This window comes from Syngnathoides biaculeatus, chromosome 6, assembly GCF_019802595.1.
Source record: "Syngnathoides biaculeatus isolate LvHL_M chromosome 6, ASM1980259v1, whole genome shotgun sequence".
Lineage (NCBI taxonomy): Eukaryota > Metazoa > Chordata > Actinopteri > Syngnathiformes > Syngnathidae > Syngnathoides > Syngnathoides biaculeatus.
In genome coordinates this window covers 14434507-14454902 of record NC_084645.1, presented here as the reverse complement: position 1 = coordinate 14454902, position 20396 = coordinate 14434507, and the positions used below count along the sequence as shown (strand labels likewise).

At 40.1% G+C, this 20396-nt stretch overlaps 1 protein-coding gene across 3 annotated transcripts in view; it reads right to left on the bottom strand.

Annotated features, from left to right (window-relative positions):
* Nucleotides 1–20396, bottom strand: part of brsk2a (BR serine/threonine kinase 2a) — a 222607-nt gene that overhangs the window by 150949 nt on the left and 51262 nt on the right. Inside the window, exon 1 of one of the 3 annotated variants that reach the window (XM_061821482.1) lies at nt 957–1012. The exons of the other annotated variants lie outside the window; for them this stretch is intronic. The gene's annotated coding sequence lies outside the window, so the exon portion shown is untranslated. Of the gene's footprint in view, nt 1–956; nt 1013–20396 lie in introns of those variants that run through there. 3 annotated transcript variants of the gene reach the window in all.

Genomic DNA, 20396 nt, shown 5'->3' with positions numbered 1-20396 from the left:
GGCTGCACATGGTCAGTTGGTGGACGTCATCCCGGTAAGTGAACTCATCACCTCCTGTGATGCAGCATGCCACTGTGGTGTTGTCCGCATTTTTAATGAAGGTGTTGCTGGTGTGGATGGGGGAGCAGTCTGACGCGTAGAGGGTGAAAAGCAGAGAACTAAACACGCAGCTTTGAGGGAAGCCGGTGCTGAGTGTGAGGAGTGTGTAGATGTGCACATTTTACATGCTGGTGGAAGTACCACAGTATCAGACAAATATAACCCAAGTGAACTTGGAATGCTGTACCAGTCCAATACCGTTCTCTGATACTAAGACGGTCCTGTCAGCTGTAGACAACTGTAACTTGAATGAGTAGAACACACAAAATTAATAATAAACCTAAGCACTGAAGGTGGGCGCACAAAGCCCCAGCGTCTGCAGCCGATGCCATTTTTGCATGTTGTGATTCAACACTAAGGATACCGTGATCTTGATGACTGGCGACCTTCGCAAACGTTAGTGAAGATTAATATGAGGAATTGGATTAACTTTGATCGGGATGCAAATTTTCCCTGATAATCTTATTTTCTACCTCCTCCTTTTTGGGGGCCCCAGGGAAGTTGAAACCTATTACAACTCACCAAAGGGAAAAGAGAGACTACACCGTGGACTGATTGCCCGTTACATAAAGCTGTCCAAACTACTACTGCCACAGTCTAGAATTGTTTGATGCACTTAAACTGACAGACTTAGTGGAATGACAACTCCCACTTGATTATTTATTCTATGTTGTGTCTTTCTACAGCATGCTATAAATGTGTAAACTTGTAACCTGTCACAAGGTAAACATGATTCTGTTCCATCTATTAAAACAAGTGCCACTTCAGTTTAACTGCCTTCAGAAGAATGTGCCCTAAATAATGTATACAGCCACACAATTAATTATACATTGACTCGCCTCCCTGGAAATTCCTACCTCATTCTTATTTCTTTCCTCAGTCTCTGCCTGTTAACAGGGATGGGCTGCACCATCTGGTACAGGAAAGAAGCCGCCGGCTAAAAGGGTGGAGGAGGAGAGAGACGCTGAAGTTCACTGAAAGTTAGAGTGGACAACTAAACTACCATGCTAAACTTTATATTCTTTTTTAATATAAAGAATCACATTTTAAAACTATTTAGGGAAAAGACACGACCTTTACGTGATATCAGCTGCTGACAATGTTCAGTCTCCTTTTTACAAATGAGCCCGCGAGGGAAAATATTTCAGGCATGTAGCTATTTGGCAAGAAGGTCAGCCATCAGGTTTGATCAGCTTTACAAGTACTCCCACCCATCGCCGCAAGCAACTCTGTGTGCTATAACGACAGTCCTGTGTGTTGCCTCGCCATCGATATCTGCGTCCCTCCCTCTGTGTCGCTGTTCGTGTGTGTCGCAGTGCCATACAGAGCCCAAGCAGCTGTCACGTTAACACCTTGACATGACCAAGACATGTAGTGTGGGATCTAGGGGACAGTGAAGTGTAGATGTGTTTGTTTCAATGTCAGGGTTGGGTTGTTTGGGGTCAGGCACTAACCAATGGACAGTTATAAGCACAGTACAAGTGAACAGTGACACAAAAGACGTTTCAAGGTCACAAACGGTGAAAGAACCAGTTTGCATAGTCGCCTTTCGCGTCACGCAACACAAGCCGTGCATTATGTTTATCCGTTTAATCCATTGTAGGTTTTTAGATATTTTTCATCAAAATATTTAATTCACTTATGGATACAAGTATATTAACATAAGTCCGTGACAGACTTGATGTGATAGCATCTTTGGACTTCCAAAATGAGCCGAGGACTCACTGTAACAAGTGTGACATTGCTTGAAAATGGTTTTATCTTCTTGTTCTCCTTGAATCTACCTTAATCCAAATATTTTGAACAACTGCATGCTTCTGACTTTGTGGGAAAAGGTTGACAAGGGGGATTTTCTGTTCCAGCAGCCGCTCCATAAAAGCATCTTTGGATGAGTTTGGCATGGAAAAACTTGAGTGGCCGTCAAACAGCTTTGGGATGAGCATGACCCTTGTCCCGCATGCTTCTACTCCTGTTCTATCTTGTCCTGTCCTTCCCTTACAAGGTGTAGCGGTACAGCCCCATACAACACACAAATCCAATGTTTCATTGTTGTACTTATGTAATAATTTACTTTTCTCATCCTGTTCACAATTAGTCCTTTTTTCTTCATTTCGCTCTCTGCTCCAGAAACTTTGTTCTCTTCGACTGATTGACTCTGATTCTCAATAAACATCAATTATGACACCAAGAAACCACCGCGGCAGTTTAAAAACTTCATCGTAACACGGTAAGACTGTTTAGGCAAAAAAGGGATGCTGATCCACCATTCTACTTGACCTAACACCCAAAAAGGAAAAAAAACACGTGGTGAACTAGAACCAAGATTGTGTATCAAACTCTCGCTCAGGGACAATCTCAGTGAGGTATGAATTGCAAATGAATTTCTGGTTCAGGCAGTTTAGTTGTTTTTATAGACCGATGCCTTACTGTAAGTATTTAGTTATAGATACAGACTAAAACAGAAAATAAAGAAGGACAAGGTCCGCACTGATAAGAAAAAGATAAAGGTCAAAAGTATTTGCTAAATAATTTGTTAGAATATCCTGAACTAGAGTGTATTGGTGTTAGCACATTTATTAAACAAAAGGTGAACAATATCAAAGTGCCACCTGCATCCTTCTTTAATTCTGTATGTGGCCCTCGGTGGGAAAAAAAAAAAAAAGTTAGAGACACCCTTGTTCCAGAATCTGGATGCACAGACAGAAATTCGCACACACATTGCAAAATACTTCTGTTTTTGGGATCAGTGAAACTCTCAAAGCATAGACAAACTCCAGATTTTCTTCCACTTTAATGCTGTGTGCCCATATAGTACAGTACAGCAAGCAGTGCAGGTCTCACTGATAAAATTATCAATAACAATGAAGCCTCACTTTGATAAGTGCAGCGATGTTATGAAAGTAATTATGCTGATTAAACATAGCAACAGGAACATGACAAATTAACCATTTATCTTTCGGCCCGCTGGGGGGGATGACTTATATCTCAAATGTCTTATGCAAGTAGGTACAAGAAGATAAAGAGAAGAATGAGCAAGCACACACTTAAGAGGAATTCGTCAAGATGATCTAATTGTTGGGAATTGCTATAACCACACACATGCACGCACACAGAAAGACAAGCAAAGCTGACTGTTTGATCTGTTGACCTAATATTCCAACTTCAGGGGTCTCAGAGATTTTTTTTTCATTTTTTTTTTTAGAGAAAACTGATTTAACAATGTAATAGCCTTTAACGACCTGCTATTTATTGCCTGGTGACCAGTCCAAGGTCCACCCAATCAAACTCGCCCATGACCTTAATTTGGGAAGGCGCAACATAAAATTGATGGATACAATTTAGATGGACCTCAATATGTATATCGAGTGTCATCGACTTTCACCCTTCAATCCAATTAAATGAGAGCTCATTGGTACGTGCATTCAAGCAAGTGTGTGTGTTCAGGGCTAACTGGACAGTCAGAAATGCTAGGGTCTGCCCAGTAGAGCGGAACCCTGACAGCTGTGAAGAAGATACAAGTGAACAACTGATAATGCAAATGCCGAGAGCTTGCTGGCCTTTACAACATTGGCTCTTGCTGTCTGTTACAACTCACTTCAACACAGGGCGGGTGTACGAGGGATGGGGAGTGGGTATGACTGTGCCGCACAACAAACTCCTGTAGTCATTGGGCCTCTGTCTCACATACTTTTTCTAACCTGCAGCAAAGAAGAATGACTGTATGACTTCTCATCTGGAGCTTCTGGTTCCTCTCTGTCACTCTGTCCGTCTACACTAATGGATTATCAGAAGACAAATGACAGCCCGTAGGCCAAAACCTGTGCGTGTGTGCGTGTGTGTTTACAGTATGTGCTACGTGTGCGCATGTAAGTCAAGGTTGCTGAATTGACAGCAACCCCCCTGTGGGCTCTGCAGGTGTGTGTACAGTGTGAACTCAAACACAATTACTGTATATACTGTATGTGACAAGAGGTGCCAATGTAAGCTGTCAAATACTATATATCTTCTCTGCAATTTCTTAGTATTCACTTTAAAATATAGATGTTAATAATCCAACTGAATAGAACAGTATTGTTATATTATGCCTACATGAGTTGCTACACCTTTTCTGTTTATATACAGGATAAGAGGGTTACAACACCACAATACCAGTGGTATTACCCTTTACAAGGTGTTTTGCCATTTGTGTTAGTATTAAACTAAGTAGATTAAAGGCAAGCTATGTAGTTGTGTTAACTATAGAATGTGCATTTGTTTTGTTTGAGGTTATTCTTCAATGACAAGTGCCAATAAGCAGCACGGAGCCTCTTGTAGAAGAAATGTTAACTATCTGGCAACCCTCTGGTTGTGAGGTGAGTTGAGCTCGCTGCACCCATACAGCACTTGTATGTAATTTTTGTCCACAAATAAAAGCAAAAATGGGCCCAAATGACAGCTCACATCTCCCAATTCTTGTAAATCAAGTTAATCGTATTGCTCTTTTTTTTTTTTGTTTTTTGCTGGATTGGGCAATGGATCAAATGTGACCAAACAATTTCTTGGCTTTCAAGCACACACATCTGGCAAAGAGCTTTTCAATTATTTTAGTCAAATTAATTTGCTTTTGCTGTTTTGTTCCGCATCATTATTTTGGTTTGTTTAGTCATGTGGAACAGATAATGGAAGTCGGGCGTGGACCAAACAAAATCAGCACATTTCGGTTGAGAAAGACACCCGACCTTGATGAAATTGGCAAATGAATCAGGTTTGACCTTTAATGGCTTGATGGTGATGTAATTACAGGTAATAAATGGATGTCATGTCGGATGTCTTCAGTTGAGCAAGTATGATGTTGTATGTCGTCTTACATGCTCGGGAAGCAAATTTTTACTCAAGGAGAATAATTTACTGGAAACATTTGGCTGGTTTCTGATGTACTCTTGAATGGCAGCTTAAAATTCTTAATGTTACCAACTAAGTCCAGTTTTGCACCATTTGTTTTCTTGTATGCGTGTGAGCATGGGTTTATTCGTTACACTAAAAGCAAACTTTAAAATTGTTTATTGTTCAGTACCTGCCACAGAGTGTAAGTGTGTACTCCTCCTGATTTCGCCTGGTGTCTGAAACAACTTAATTTTACTTCCAACTGTTTTTAGCAAAGCACAATCAATCACTGGATGTGTGGATATGACATCATGTGTGTGTTTTTTTCCCTTAACAATGGCAATAGAATTGCATGTAGAAAAACAACAATACGGCAGTACCTTTATTTAGGAGTACACCAATTTATGAATGTGAACTAAAACAAGCAGACATTTCAACAGTATCTTCCCTCTTGCCATTAACTTCCTAAACAGCTAACTTTTCAATTATAGTAAATTAAACACTAGGCTATAACCACATCATTAAAAATGAAGACATTTAAATGTGCCAGATATTACCAAAAAAAAAAAAAAAATCCTAGTATTCCTCAGATTTAGGACATAATATAAAACATCCACATATTGACAAGCTCCAAACATATTTCTGCCGAGAAGCCTAAAATGAGGTGATTTGAATTTCACAAGCTTATTTACTTATTTACTAGCGATCTCTCCTCCCAAGCAAGTGATGTGAACATAACAGCAACAACATAAGCGTGCTCTCGCAAGTGGATCTTCTACACAGCGACAACCAATGAGAGGACAGGGGGAGGTCTTCCCCAAATATGGACAAAGCGGATAAAAAAACTGGATCAGACAGAAGGAGCTGTCAGAGGGGGCATTTCTGGACACTCACTCGCATGACAAAAGAAGTGTGTTTTGTTTTTCAGTTTTTTTTTTTTTTTTAATGTAATTGACACTTGTATACTCAGTCCGGGTAACAGAGTCAGTCTATGGCTAATAGCCAAATTACGGGACCTTTAAGAAAGGAAGGAATACCTGTGTTTATAATTTGTGGTGAACGCTAGAAAGGGTACATGACTTGATTTATAATCTCTCCTTTTTTTGGTCTTTTCCTGCTCAGAAAGACTTTGCTTGATCGCCACACACGACGGGCGGCCGACAGGATTTCATAATGTGTTTTGCACAACGACGTCCTCATGTCTTCAGAAATAAACACCCAAATAGCTTTTTGTGCAGCAAATTCCACAATAAGCGGTTCCTGGACAGTCGTCATCTGATATGTAACTTGTATGACACAGGATTGAGGGGGTTCTCTGCTTCTACATTACGCTAGCTATGACTACCCTCAATAGTTGTGCTTAACTAGTAAGTGTGGATTAAATATGATGCCTTAGTGGGTTTTTTTTTTCCACCTGACCCCAACCAATCAAGATGGGTACGCATGCAGTGTTGTGTCACCACAATATTTTTCTACTCATACGCACAGCAACTCTCTGATCACTTGGCATGATTTTGGTTTTCAAAATAACTATAAGGAATAGTCAAGCGTGAGTTACATTATTATGTAGACATTAGCTCAATTTAGCTAATAGCTAACGTTAATTAGTTGTGGGCTGTGGGATCTGAGGTTTGGCGGTGACTACACATTGCACGCACATATTTTTTCTTGTGATGTGCATAATACATGTGTATCGAACTATTGAGAGTGAGATGATCCGTTGCGCTGGAGAATTTGATATACGGCTAAAATGAGTTACAAGCTTGGACATGGAACAAATTAAAGTCATAAGTCAAGGTAGCACTGTATCTTTGAGTACCAGATTCATGTGGAGGCAACAAGAGGAGGACAGAAGGAAGCCCCAAGGAAAATTAGTTCTATGTGGTGTATGTATGAGGGTAGGCCGACGGAGAACTCTAGACAACGGATTTACCCTGCAGGAATCGGTCATACTGTGACAGCCAGATCACCATCACAGCCCCGCCTACACGCACACACACACACACACACACCACACACACACACACACACACAAGTGTCATCACATATCAGGAGTGACATCTCTGGGGAACTTTATCACCAGTGTGCACAAAATCATTCAAGCTTACCTTCCACCTGTTAAGCATTTCCTGATAGTGTGTAAATGCAACATCGCATCAGTATCAAGAGAGACAAAGGAAACAACATATTCAGATGAAGGTGTTATAAGAGACACACAACACACAACACAATACAACTCGCCGGCCATGGCAATGATTTTATATATATATATATATATATATATATATATATATTACTTTTGCCTCGGTTGTATTGATGCCACCACCAGTCACTTGCTGACCTGAAACCACGAAAAAGGGTTCATAAAATAAATCCCCTCCTCCACAGAGCAGTTGGAGAACAGACAGAGATAGAGCCTGACATTTTCCTCTGAATGAAAAAGCAAGAGATAGCAGAAAGGGGAAAAACAGGGATTAATCAGAGATGGGCAGATAGAATTGGAGGTCTGTGGGGAGAGAAATGGATCAATACACAGGCTCTAATAAAGGAAGGATTTATTGGCACCTGGCAATAATCTGAAACGTTGTCAATACAACTCAGAACTGTCTTTAAGAGAATGGAAGCAGCCATGGTACTTTCAGAACCGAGGAGAGCTCCCCGTGGCCGCTTCAGCAATCGGAAGCGGGAGAGCTCTTTAAAGGGGAAGTCCACTCATTGAAAATAACAATGTAGCAGATAGGTCATTTCATTGGTACTGTAACTTTAAAATTAAGATTTTCATCAGATATCATTTAAGGTTATTTATATCGGCAATTTTGAATGTTCCCGGTCGCTGACATTTTAGCGAGTCACGTGACATGTCGTGCTCAACCGGAGGCTCGGTTTAGTTCCTACACAGTTATTGTCAGCGGTGATTTCTCGGATTTATCCTCATCTGACGAAGAAATAGAAGTAACAGTTGATCGGAAAGACGGAGGAATACGTCCATACAGATTTGAACCTGTGGTTGTCAATAATGTTGAATATTTGGATGGTTATTTGGACGGGAATGATGGGGAGTCTGACTACTCGGACGCCTACGTGCAGGACATAAGTGCGTAAACAAAAGCCCCGGAGCTCCAGCAGCCAGCCGCGAGCGAGTTTCCGGGGGCCTTTGTTTATGTAGGTCTCCAAGTAAGCAAAGCAAAGCAACGCAAATGTATTTGTATAGCACACCTCATATGAGGTAACTCAATGTGCTTTACATGATTAAAGGCATTTGAAAACAAAGAGATAAAAAATTTAAAATGGGATAAAAATAATCAAAATGACAAAATATTATTGTTTTAAAAAAGAGTTAAAACGTCACACAGTGCAAGTAATATGATCAAAAAGTGAATATATTCTAAAAAGCATGAGAAAAAGAAGAGCTTCCAACCTGGATTTAAAAACATTCACACTTCGGGCTGACCTCGCCTCTTTTGGCCACTTCTTCCATTTGTGTGCAGCATAATAGCTAAATGCTGCTTCACTATGTTTGCTTTGGACTCTGCGCTCGACTATTTGACCTGAGTCAGTCGATCTCAGAGCTCTACTGGGTTTGTATTCTATAAGCATTTTTTTTGTGTGTATTCAGGACCTATATCATTTAGTGATTTATAGAACAGTAGCAGAACTTTCAAATCTATTCTAAAGCTGACTGGAAGCCAGTGCAAGGACTTTAGGATTGGAATTATATGCTTTGAGGGCTTTGTTTATATATATATATATATATATATATATATATATATATATTTATATGTGTGTGTGTGTGTGTTTGTGTGTGTGTGTATGCGTGCGTGTGTGTGTGCCGATATAAACAATCTTAAATGACATCTGATAAAAATCTTAATTTTAAAGTTACAGTACCAATGACATGACCTATGTAGGGTTAGATTGTTATTTTAAATGAGTGGACTTCCCCTTTTTTAATCTCTATGATTGAAACCTCTTTCAGTCACAATATGACCCTTGCAGGAGTGAAACTCACATAGCATTCAGCTCTTTCTCTTTCTAGCTTTCTTCTGTGTCACTGTCGTACATTACAACAGTTCCTCGGTTGACGGTGGTCCCGACATAATGGCATCATGAGGATTGAAACAAGGCATGAAGAACTTACTTTGGTCAGGGGCATAAGAATATGCTGACACGTAGCAAAATGGAGCATTCTCAGTTAATCATGTACTTGTTAGTTTTCACTTGTTTTGTAAATGTATTTTTATAATGCCTGTTTGTATGTGTTTATAGAGAACTTGTGCACTAATAGTAACGAGTTCAGTGGAAATTTTCATATGCTCGGCTATTGTTTTTCAGTCATGGTGTGTTAGTGCTGAGCTGGTGACTTTTGTATACAAATAAAAAAACCATATAAAGAAACAAAGGCTGTGATGTAATTGAACATTTAATAGGTGTTATTGTCATAGATGTCAATCTCGAAGAATAGAACGGGGAAAATATAGATTTCTAGTGGTTTTTGGCTACTTACTGTAAGTGGGGAATTGTTTAGTTCAAAAATTAACCAATTAAAAGGTTTGTCTAAATAAGATTGTTCTCGTAGCGTGTGTGTGCACATATTACACTCCGTAAATGTTTTATAAATGAGAACACTGGGATTGAAAAAAAAAACACAAATCAGTGTCATCAGCCGACAGCGGTGGTGCAATGAAACGGAAAGAACAACGGAGAACAGCAGAGTAGTCTGTACATGGATGTGGCTAGTTCGACATCCTGTGAATATTTACAGTAATGTGAACCGATGGAGGTAGACTTGGAGTACAAATTGCTTGAAAAGACAAAGTCATGCCAATCCATACAAATAGGACACTTTTGGGTGGTGCTCATGCAAGTTTGTGTACGCATGTACCATTCATGTCTGAATACTTCAAATGAAAGGTACATGTTCAATAAATGTTTTATTTGGGGCATCATTTTTTAATTTGGTAACTCTGCAAACATAAAACTTCCAGACAATAGGGGAAACAGAATATACAAACAGACAAAATGTCTTGAAAAAAATAGGGATGGGTGGGGACAAAAATGAAAAAAATTAAATCACTAACAAGTTTACCAAGCTGTGAACTCCTCACCCTTGCACCCTACAAATCAGCAGGATTTTGTATCTTTACACTATCGCTTACACTCCTCCTTTTCAAATTCTTTGCCCCTTGCCCTGTTCTGTGCGTCCCGCTCTTGTTGCTCGTCCGCATCACCCATCTCACTCTGTCAGCTCATTAAACTTGACTTATCTCACGGTGCAAAGCGGAAATTAAGTCCCGGGCCCTGAATGCTCCTCCTTCCCCCTTTTACCCTCATTTCTTGTTCCTCACCCCGAACACTGCCCCGCAGCACCCACGTTACCATACAAGTAGAAATAAATTAGGTCCCTGCTTTTAACTCAAGAGGGGAGTACAAGTTAATGTATGCAATAGACACATAATCAGGGTACTCTTAAGTATGCCAGTCCATGCTGTGGAGGGAATCATGGGAGATTAAGGAACTGCATTTGCAAGTATTAACTGGAAATTATTCCATAAGCTCTACTAATTCAACTTTGCCGGAGGAGTGGGTCGTTCCCCTCAAACCAGCCAAAACAATGCTAAAATATCGTACACACACCACACACACATTTCATTTCTGCACAAACATCATTTCAGCTTCCCATCTCGCCTCTGCATCCTCCCGCTCATTCATATCTGACAAGCTTAAGCAGTGGTTAAGCGTTGAGCCTTGTCTGTGTATGGCTCTCTTCTCGGCAGCGACGCATACTGCAGAATGGTAATGATTCGTCAGCAGCCAATAGGATTAACAATGTGTAGCATTGTGGGTATTATCACGCCTGGGAGGTACAGTTCACTCTGGGAGTAAGACCTTGGTATTTAGTTTTTAATTCAACATCAATGAATGTGCAATGGACAAATGAACAGGAAAAGTAACCAGAATGAGCAATGTGACCCGATGACTGATGGGGCCGGGGTGAAGGTTGCTCCATGGTAACACCAATTTATAGCGTACCAATGCATCATACTGCAAATATAGTCTAATCAAGTACTTAGCTTTTTGGTCATAAACAACACCACAAATTAATTTGACAGGAAACAAACAAGGTGTGGTTTAACTGCTTGAATTTAAGGGTGTTGAACATTCAAATCAAGTGAATGGTAAACAAAATTAAAAATCATAAAACAAACATTTACTTTTTAATACTTTGTTGCAAATCCTTTGCAGGCAATTCTAGCCTGAAGTGTGTAACGCATGGTATTGAGAAGTTGTTGCATTTTTAAATCCTGGTGATACTCTAGCAAGCCTCTACTGCCACTGTCTTCAGTTCCTGCTTATTCTTGGGCATTTTCCCTTGAGTTTTGTCATTTGCAAGTGAAATACGTGCTCAATTGGATGTAGGTGACTTGACGTGCCCATTGTTTTACATTCCACTTCTTTGCCTTAAAAAAAAAAAAAAAAAACATTGATTGCTTATTATCATTGTGCAATAGACTGCAGCTTTCAATTGAAGACCGTTTAGACCATTTGCTTTGATGGAAAAAAAAACATTTAGAAGTACTATGAATATGTTCCCGTTATTCCTTTCTTTTAACATGGAACACAATTTTTTATATCCATTACAGTACATTTGTATATTCTCTGGCTGGGCCCATATAAGCGATGATGAAAGGTATTCAAAAGACGGTTTTGTCAGAGAAGTAATGAAGTAGAAGTAGGTTTGAGTAGTGTTTCTTCAAAACACGATATTGCAAACCTATTACATTGGACACCGGTTAGTACAGGCATGCTGTCTGAATAAAGTTGTCAAAAGTGGAATAAAAATGCATTGCTGATTTTACTTGGCTCATATTAATGTTAACTTCTCAAACTTTTGGATTTTGACTGACAAATCCTCAGATTATGAACAAAAGCCTCTTTTGAAAAGTGTTCATGAGTCTAAACCGAGGAAAAATTAAATCCAATGCATGCAATTTTGGGCAACCATTAACGACTCCTACTGACATCACACACTGGACAGAGGTCCAGGGAAGGAACGGGAAGGAGCACCCACTATGACCCACAAATATTTCAATGGTACCCTACAAAATTATGGCAAGCTTGACTATGTATATAATTGAGCCTATGCGATCAGAAGTATGTGATACTTATACTGACGACAATGATATGAATGAAACAAATAAATAAGTGATACCAAAAAAACAAAAGATTCTCCTCGTGGCTGCCTTGAAATCATCATTCCATAAAGAGAAAATGGTGCTCTCTAAGGGGAAAATATAGGCCGCATGAGGAAATGTTTAAACGAGAGTGTGTGGGTGAGTACCAGCATAAAAATGAGAAAGAATGGAAACAAAATACTCTATATCTGAGTGGATTATATTACAGCATATAAGAAGGAGGCAGAGAGCAAAGGATGAATGTGACTATACCCTAAAATGTTTGACAGTTTGAAAACACAACAGCACATTGGAACATGTCCTTCAGGAACGTAAAGAATCCCACTATTGGTTGTGGTATTCCCTGTGTGACAGCCCCCCTCGCAGCACCCATCAGACTGCAGCAGCAATTCTCATCTCCCTCACAAAATTTCCCCTCCATCCAATCTAAGCAGCCCCCATTTTGAAAACTCGAGTGTCTTCAAAGCTCAATAATCTTTCCGGGGAAACAGCAGTGAGAGAGGTGGAAAGGGGGAGATACTCAGAGTGTGAATTAGAGCCCTACTTTTCTGTCCAAAAAATAAAACCTTTCACTCTTCCCTTTCAGCACAGCTCGCAGATTTACTTAGAGGGGGTTGGGGGTGAGTCATCCTGCAGTATAATTCCACCTATAATATTTTTATTACTGTATTTGCATTATTTGTCAGGAATAAATGGAAATAATTGAGGATATTAAGATCCTAAAAATGCCGCAGTTTATCGCAGCAATGGAAGCATTTTTCCTGCACCGGTTTTAATGCCAGAGTAGTGGTAAGCAGAACAATGAGGTTCGGGCTCTATGGCAGCGGTCTGCATTGATTTAGCACAACTTCTCCCAGCTGATGTCACAATTTCTTTAGACTGCAAAATAATGACAGGAACTGAATCATCAACGCTTGTGCTGGTTGCAGCAAAGTACTGCACTCCACTTTTTCTTTAAGACAGTGTGAATCGACAATTAATTCAAATCAATTGACTAAATTCTGAAAGATCCTTTGATTCTTAGGCTCAACCTGAATAGCTCCGCTTTCAAATAAGGAACATACTCAACAGTGGAACAAATTAAATTATGTATATATCCTGTCAGGTTTCGAGAAACAAAAGTTATTTTTGCAGATATAAATGATTGAAACTATGATAGTTGAGCATCAGCATCAAAGGATGCGCCTGAAATATTCGTCGTAAACCACATTCAATCAACAGGTACATACAACCCTGAGTATGGAGTGAATCACCTGCTTGAGTCCAAATTTAAAGTAGCACTTTGTCCAAAATTCATATGTACAATAAACCCTCCAACATGAAGTAATATTATTATTACATATATTTTGTCACATTTGGCACACACACAAGAATTTTTTTTAAATCCATGCATTATCTGGATATGCGCCGACTTTCAGAGCCAGACCCGGAAGAAACATCCTTGACCCCACCCCCTGACATTGCTGGTGCTTAGCATTGCAGACCATTTGTTCTAGCTAGGTCGACATGTTGTGCGCTAGACTGCAACAAGACTGAGAAAACGCACCCAAATTTGGCATTCTTTAACCTTCCGTGGGATCAACCTGACAGGATAAAGCTTTGGTTGTCACATTTGAGGCTCATTCATCAGCCGGGGAAATTTGCATGCATTTAACCATTACTGGTTATTAGCCGGCTAGCTATAACCTCTTGTGCCGGTGCTGTATAAGCAACAACATACCTTTGTGAGGTGGCACAGTGGCACAACTGTAAGGCGTTGGCCTCACAGTGTGTAAGCAACAAGATACTTTGTGAGGATGCACAGTGGCGCAGTTCTAAAGCGTTGGCCTCACAGTTATGAGGACCCGGATTCAATCCCGGACCTCCCTGTGTGGAGTTTGCATATTGTCTGCGTGGGTGTACCCTGTCTCTTGTCCATTGACAGCTGGGATAGGGTCCACTCCCACAACCCTTGTGCAGATAAGCAGCTAAGAAAATGGATGAATGGATATATATGTGGAGTCACTTTTTTTTTTTTTGCATTTTATATTACAGATATAAATAAACCATTAGATAGCCCTGCGCCGTACTCAGAAAATAAACTCGCATTTTTGATAAACTTTGTACATAGCCTCTAGCATTCACATAGCTCACATCGCATTCACATAGGATTCCAAGACCGTTAAAAATGTGTACTCACTGATTTTCCACTGGATGTACAACCGGTCCTTTCAAACTGTCATGGATCATAAGTAAATTGATATGTAACACGTCTTCATCCAAACAAACACCTTTGTATCTATCCATTATGGAATTTATACGGACATGTTGATCGTGATCCTAGTTCATTCTGATACGCTCCATTTTTTATTTGACCTTTTCAAACTCACGACAGTACTGGCATTCAGCCACTGTTGGCATTAGGTCACAAAGAGAACATGAACACCAGTCTTTCGAAACGAGCCTGTCTGGAAGATCTTTGAGGTCCATGTTATGTGATTGTTGTGCTCCTTCGTCAGCGTCATGCCCCCTCTCCAACACGTCAAGTTCCACGTGTGTGTATTTTGGCTCAAACGCTTGACCACTGGATATTATGCTAGTTTTGTTTTGTTTGTTTGTCATTTTTTCCCCCCAAAATCACCCACAAAATTCCAGATAGTGGACGTTCTGTGTTCGGTGAAACATATCCACGAGCAATGAGGGGTCAGAGCAGGAAGCATTGGAGACATGGCAAACGCTGATTGGCTGTCAGTTTTCCAGCCGGGATCATTGAAATGTCTGACCGAGAGTGGAATTTTGATAATTATTTTCCAATTTAGAGATGTTTCTAGGTGAAATCTGTGGATAATTTTGGCATTAAAAGAAACACTGAACCCACATCAACTAACTTTTAACGCGTGCTCCCATTCCCATTTTTTTTCAACAAAATCCTCCTTTAATCACTAAGGATGTGAGTCCTTATTGTGTTGTTTGACGCTGTGTTGATAACCTTTTTCTCCACAGCAAGAGAGTATTTAACACAGCAATCTGACTCTTGCTAAAATGAGACCAAAAAAAAAAAAAAGTCATTCAGAAAGATAAGACACCAGTGAGTCTGTGACATTTTTTGTCTTATGTTGACTGGAAAATAATGATGTGTGGATATAAGAGATTGCAGCTTTCATGATTGATTATGGTCTGTGAATTCATGTTATTTGTATATGTTACATTCTAATTTACATATTGCTTGCATTTAATTTCAATGAAAGATAAGTAGGAAAGTCACACAGCAACTAGGTTCAAGACTCACCAGAAAAAAAGAAATGTAACAAGAAATATGCTTTGATTCAAGATGAAAATTAAAAACCATACCAAATCATAGCCCTAGGAATTGTAAATGAATAGAATCAAATTATTAGCTGTCTGGGATTCCAAAGTTTAATGTCCTGCCCCTGTATACCAATACCAATGTCCATTTTTCAAGCCGCATAGCCTCACAAGGGTCACGGAAGTGCCAGAGCCAATCCCAGCATAGACTATTTCAAATCACCTTTCAGCAACATAGCACCATCATGAAGAAGCTCTGCACACCCAAAACCCCGCTGCAAAGAACATTGCAAATGTTCAGCTGAAAACGCTACACAATCAAGGTACAGTAGATTTATTTTTTTGGCATAGTTTCACATTTGGTTGGATTTTAGTAGACTATTTCAAAGCTAGAGTGTAATAACTCAAACGTAACTATTCGCGCTGTTGTGCTGCCACGTTTGCTATTATTTAGCTCCTTTCTAAGAGTGAGGCCACATTTTTTAAAACCCAGTACAAAAGCCTACACTTTCATCCAGTTGAGGTCCAGTTGAACAAAAGAAGTCTGTGGCCATGAAATAAGATCATAGAGATTATGAAATATTTTGTATCTTAAGTAGCCCCACACAAGCAACCACAGGAGAGCTATTATGGAGTAGAGGTGTAGCTTAAAAGATTAGACATAAAAAGCTCTTGAAATAAGGTTCCTCTATAGTGAGTAGAGGACATGTTCTCCACGTACTTGCGAGGTTTTCTCCGGGCACTGCAGTTTCCTCCCACATCCCCAAAAACATGCATGCATTGAGCACTCTAAATTGCCCCTAGGTGTGATTGTGAGTATGACTGTTGTCTGTCTCCATGTGACCTGTGATGGGCTGGCAACCAGTTGAGGGTGTACTCCGCCCCTGACCCGAAGATAGCTTGAATCTGCTCCAGCACTCCTGCGACCCTTGTGAGGATACGCGGCTCAGAAAATGGATGGATGTTTCCCACTGTTGATTTATAGGAGTCTTTCCAAATTTGTTTTAAGATGTAACATCCAAAAGACTTAACAGCTAGTACTCATTTGGGTGGACTTTATTATCACTATCTTTTAGATTATATTTACATAAATGGTATCTGGAAAAATGCCTGGATGCTCATCGGGATACACTGCATTTTCTACATGAATTAGTTTCAAGTTCAGTTCTGAACACCACTGTTCCAAAAATGAACTAGTTTATTGTCATTTAGTTTTAATACCCTCAAAATACTGGCATTCATCCCCTCCTTGTTGCGGCCTATTGAGTTCACACTAATTGCCAGCTGCAGCTTTCACCAGATCAGGAAAAACGTGTTGTTTGAGTGTCTTTTTTTCAAATGAGGAATTAAAATAAAAAGATTTTGGTTGTTAATGTGCAAATAAAAACACTATTACAGGCGTGATGCTGGAAGGATATTGGCAACTGCATTCCTTGCAGTGCTGGCTGACTATATGAACAGAAAAATCTCACCAAACAAAATGTTTTTTATATATTATGACAGTTTGATCATACAGTGTTTTAACCAAAGTATTCTGACACAATTAATTTTCTAGTTAATTATTTTTTTTATATTTATGTACTATATTACAACAAAGACAAAAGGGCAAAGAGTACATTCACTCACATTTAGGCAGTGTCCCTGAATGCACCTTGCACACTCACACCGTGGCCACAGTAAGTGAATTGGTTCACAAATACCATGTTTATCCCCAAAATATGAAGGCTCATATAAGTTTGTCATGAGCAAAGGCTTAGCCATTCCAAAGAGGGGCATCGCCAGGCCACTGCTCTGGGAGGTGACACCTGTCACCGGTCACAGCTGTTTCATATTCAGACTGTAATTAGACAGGCATTTAAGTTTGAGTTTTTGTCATTGGCATTTGCCAGTTCGTTGCCTTGCGTTCATGAGTTGCATTCATTGCCTGTGGGACTCTCTGCTTCGACGTGTAAGTTAGAGAAACCCTAGTCACAGTGATGCTGTGCCCTTTAGTTTGATCCTGTCCTGTTGAGTTTGTTAGTTTGCCCCTGAGTCATCGGAGCTTGCTGTATGTCTTTTGAATCCCGCCTAGCCTAGCGTTTCTGTGCCTCTGCCTTGTTGAACTCCTATACTGTATGACCCAGTTTCCGGAATAAACCACATTGAACATTATGCCTCTTTCTCGAAGTCCTGCATTTGGGTCCGGCCCCGTACCGGAGGTTCGTGACAACGTTGCATTCAGCCAGGTTTTGTCCTGGGACAAATAACTGGTACTCTCAAAAACCGTTTGGATGTCAAAATGGGAGTTCTCAAAACTCTTCGTCAGCCAGAAATGAACTACATTCAGTTCACTTTCACCAAAAATATGAACCAGTTCATTGAACTCGTTCAACTACAATGCTGAATATATGTTATACTGTATGTGTATTTAGTAAGAGTCATGTATGTTGGTGGTGAGTTTGGTGTCCTATTCCTTACTTCCTCCCAATGCATCACAGATGAACAAATCCACACAGAAGATATCTGCCATTGTTATTGTTATTAACTTCACTAGGGTTGTGGACATGCTGGAGCCTATCCCAGCCGACTCTAGGCGGGAGGTGGGGTACGCTGTCTAATGGTCCCCAGCTAATCGCTGGGCACATATAAACAAACAATGATCACCACTCACAATCGCACCTATGGGCAATTTACAGTCTTCAGTTAACCTATCAATGCTCAGCTCAAAGCAGCCTGCTTCTAACAGCTCCTACTTTTCATATGATCATTTCATTCACACACACACACCCAAAGAAAAAAACTGAGCCCCATTAGGAATGAGATTCAGGGAAACATCCCTCAAACCTGGTTGAATTCTTCAATATATGAACACCATCATGGATACCCATCCAGCTATCTTCTCTCATTTTGCATTAAGCATCCCCTGACAGACTCACAAAAGTCATTAGCGTGGCAAAAAAAAAGGCAGAATTGGATAGAACAAGCGGGCTGCAACACGGAACTTCACACGAAAAAAAAAATCTCCATTTCTAGTCTCATATTTCCATTTTACAATGTAAGAACCTTTCAATCATCTGTAAAATGTATTTAACACTCCATGTTTTATGAGAGAGAAATGCTACCTGATGTATTCCTATAAAAATGAATTTCAGGAGGAGGTAGATTCCCACCCGTTCATTTCTCTGTTGCTGCCAGTGGCATGCACACACACTTAAACATTACAGCCACGAGAATAGCTACACACTATTGAGTCAGCGGCAGAAAAAAAACAGCCATTGACTTTTTATCTTGGCAATAACCAGAGTCAACAAGATGTACTCGATCCAGTATAAATCCAATGCTATGTACAACGCTAGCCCGAATTTTAAACCGTAACAGTTGTTATGTTTGTGCATTTCAATAATTTAGTAGACTCACCAGCCACAGCATAACCTACATCTGCATCACAGATGCAGCACAAATTCTGCCTTTACCAAGATAATGATCCCCTGACTTAGTATGACCTACTGTCAAAATGGTAATATTGTATGTTTATCGTTGTTGTTGTAACCAATGATGTAACACAGGACCATGCGGTGAGTTGGATACATTAAATATTAAATTAATCAACTCCTGGAGGTCTTTCTTTCTGATGATATGACCTTCAAAATTCCTTCATGTCATCCACCAAATCCTTTTTCGTGTGTCTTTTTCCACTGTGCCTCTTATTCTTGCCTGTTCTGTCCTCTCCTCTCCGACTCCTCCTCTGTATAAATCGCTGTGGATTAAGGTGTTGTAATGTGCTGTGCTGGAGGCGTCATTTTGAACACACACTTGGACAAATCCCACCTCAGTGGAACCATGACGGGGCCTGAGAAGCTTAAATCTCTGCTTTGAGTCTTCACACACAAACTCACACACACGCACACACACACATTTAGAAACAAGCCATAAAAGGAGAAAGAAAAGATGCAAACGAAAAGTGAGCTGAGCATCCAGTGTGGAGAAAAAAAACAAATGACCTGTGGAGACTCACATATACAGTAGAGGTTGTTAATGAAATATTCCTGATCATTACATCAATCTCATGCTTCGTCATCTTAATTACACAAATCAAAGGCACAAACAAAGAGTAAAAATGTATTGTTTTGATTAATTTAAAAAAAAAAACAGATCCCCCATGTAGCAACAAATGTATGTCATCATGCACAAAGGTTACGCTATGTTCATATGAGACTTTTAACAAGTAGGTTGAGTGATGACACTAAAACTAGAACAAGGATTGATTGGAGGAAAATATTGCCTACCCACAAACTATATGTGCTGATGTCACAGGGTTGCATTTGGTCTGGGGATGTCAAGCCGAGCCCCTCCCTGTGCACTTTGCATATGCAAACAGGTGGTCCTTTCCACACGTCATTTTTTCCTATCTAATTGAACTGATTACGCTGTGGTTCACCATCATTCGCTTATTCCTCACAAACCCCCCCCAAATACACACACGTGAAGCTATCCAGCATATGTAATGATAGGATGCTGACACAAATCCTGCAAACACATTTTTATACACACACACGCGCACACAATGCCCTGCAGACCTGTCATTCTAAAGTAATTACCTGGCCTCACTAACTGTCTGGGTTACAGCACTTTTAGACCCAGGGGCTTGGGCGTTGTTACCCTATATTTGTGCGCCCACATACGCATGCACACAGGCACACACACACACAGATACATGGACACACAAAGCAATGCACCTTGAGTCCAGGAAGACACAATAAATATGAATGTCGGTCAGGTCCACTGACTCTAACCATTTTTAATTTCTTTCCCTCATCCCAGGGGTAAATTCTAATGCGGCTGCACACAGCTAATAAAGAAAGAAGCAGCGAGGAGGGAAACCACTTGAAGTGCATCCACCGCTACTACTGACATCCATGTTCTATCTCAGACCAACACTAAACCGGAGTGTGTTTTCGTAGTACAATGTATCGGTTG